This window comes from Lipotes vexillifer, unplaced genomic scaffold (genome assembly GCF_000442215.2).
Source record: "Lipotes vexillifer unplaced genomic scaffold, Lipotes_vexillifer_v1.1 scaffold896, whole genome shotgun sequence".
In the NCBI taxonomy this organism is placed as follows: domain Eukaryota; kingdom Metazoa; phylum Chordata; class Mammalia; order Artiodactyla; family Lipotidae; genus Lipotes; species Lipotes vexillifer.
In genome coordinates, this window is record NW_006778096.1 from 1,441,037 (window position 1) to 1,443,237 (window position 2,201).

At 42.9% G+C, this 2,201-nt stretch overlaps 1 protein-coding gene across 2 annotated transcripts in view; it reads right to left on the reverse strand.

The window, feature by feature from the left end:
• DROSHA (drosha ribonuclease III) overlaps nt 1–2,201 on the reverse strand; it is a 130,174-nt gene that overhangs the window by 37,955 nt on the left and 90,018 nt on the right. The window lies entirely within an intron of this gene.

The window sequence follows — 2,201 nt, forward strand, 5'->3', positions numbered from 1 at the left end:
GGTACGCGGGCCTCTCACTGTTGTGGCCTCTCCCGTTGCGGAGCACAGGCTCCAGACGCGCAGGCCCAGCGGCCATGGCTCACGGGCCCAGCCGCTCCGCAGCATGTGGGATCTTCCCGGACCGGGGCACGAACCCGCGTCCCCTGCATCAGCAGGCGGACTCTCAACCACTGCACCACCAGGGAAGCCCCACTGCTTCTTCTAATCCGGCCTCAGACACGGCAACCAAACAAGAACTGATCCCTGCTTTCCTGGCCCCTCGGAACCGGTCAGCACCAGCCCAGGCCTCAGAAAGGAGGGTCCCCTCCCTGTTATAAGCATGCCCCCCGCCCCCTCCCCCAGCCCCATGCGTGGAGTCAATAAACCTACAGCTTGTCTCTGGCTGTCTTTGGCTGACTGGACTTTCACAGAACCATTACTCAAGAAAAAGTACGATGGTTCGCCGAAATCTCTCACATACTACAACTAAGAGATGTAAACCAATATGGAGATGTCAGATGAGTTAGACTGTCCAAGTGTGTGCACTTGAAAACGCTGAAGTGGGAAGACCATATATTACTAAGCCCTGTTCAATTTCACAAAAGACACACTAAAATGACTAAAACAAATTCTGAATGTCAGCCGTCCCACTGGTAAGATGATGTTCAGACTCTGCTTTTTCATTTAGTCATTTATCCATTTCATTCCTTTAACAAATACTTATTAAACTGTGCACATGCCAGCATTGTACTTGGTACTGGAAATAAAAGATAAGCCTGCTAAGTAGACAAGTGGGAGAAAAGCAGTTTAAAGAGAGAAAAGAATCTAAACAAAACTGATGCAATTAAGAATACCAGGTATAAAGCTGCATATAACTCAGGAAAACAGGAACACAGAGTGGATGGGGGATGCAGGTAAGATGGGAGGACAGGGGCAGGAGTAGGTGGAGGATAGGTTCAAGGGGTGAGGGGGCACAGAGGCAAGGCTGGAGGATCAAACAAAGTAAAGAGGTTGCTGAAACTGCCAACAAAAGATAAAGGCCAGAACAAAGTTACTTTAAGTTTTGAGAAAAAGACTTAAAATACATCTGCTACAGATACAAATCAAGATGCACACTTGTTTATAGGTTGTAGGACAAAATGGGGGACATGAAACACCTGTAGATAATGTTCCCACCAGGAGGAAATTCACACGTATAAAATCACCACCTATCTCTATAAAAACAGGTAAAAGAAGATCAAATCCTCAGATATGAGCATCATCCAAGCCCCATTTTTCAAAACTATTGATTCTTTTTTTTTTTAAACTATCCTAAGGAATACAGTAATAACATCTGACAGCCACTTACACTGAAGGTTTCACAAAGGCTTAAAACCCTGGCTTCCTATGTTCTTTACTGCTCCATGAGGGCTATTTCATTCAATTATAATGACATTTCAATCGGGAATACAGAGTTGCCTCTCCCTTTAAATGTTAAATTGACTTGTTTGGGTACAAAAAGCAGCCAGTATGCTCTATTACATGCAGGATTAAAAAGGTAGCCCTGGCAATATTAATAGCTTAATACTTTAGTAACAACAGAAACTATTTTAGAATCTATCATTTTTTCTTGAACTATAATTTGGTTTAAAAAAAAAAAAAGTACTTCCATATTCTTTAATCATAGCCCTATCAGAAACTCCCTATGAACTGACTTTCTAAAATAAATATACATTTATCTAGTCTACATAACTTACATAAAAACAAATCATAAACAGAAAAGCCAAAAGGCTATAGCTTCAACTAAGCCTGAATGGGGTAGGTACCCAATGATTATAAAATATAAAATCATAACTAATTTCAAGATACTTCAAAATAAAGCAAAATCCTACCTTATTTGTATTTATATTTAACTTAAAAATGACCTGAGGAAAGATGGGGTTTCGGGTAGAAGCCAAACTAGTGTAAATGTCCACAGAACTTTCCCATCTGTGACAGAGTTGAATAAGCTATTTTTTTTTTTTTTTTTTTTTGTGGTACGCGGGCCTCCCACTGCTGCGGCCCCTCCCGCAGCAGAGCGGACAGCGCAGGCCCAGCCGATCTGCGGCACGCGGGATCTCCCTGGACCGGGGCACGAACCCGCGTCCCCCGCATTGGCAAATCGGCAGGCAGACTCTCAGCCACTGCGCCACCAGGGAAGCCGAATAAGCTTTTTTTTTTTTTTTTTTTTTTTTTTTTTTTGT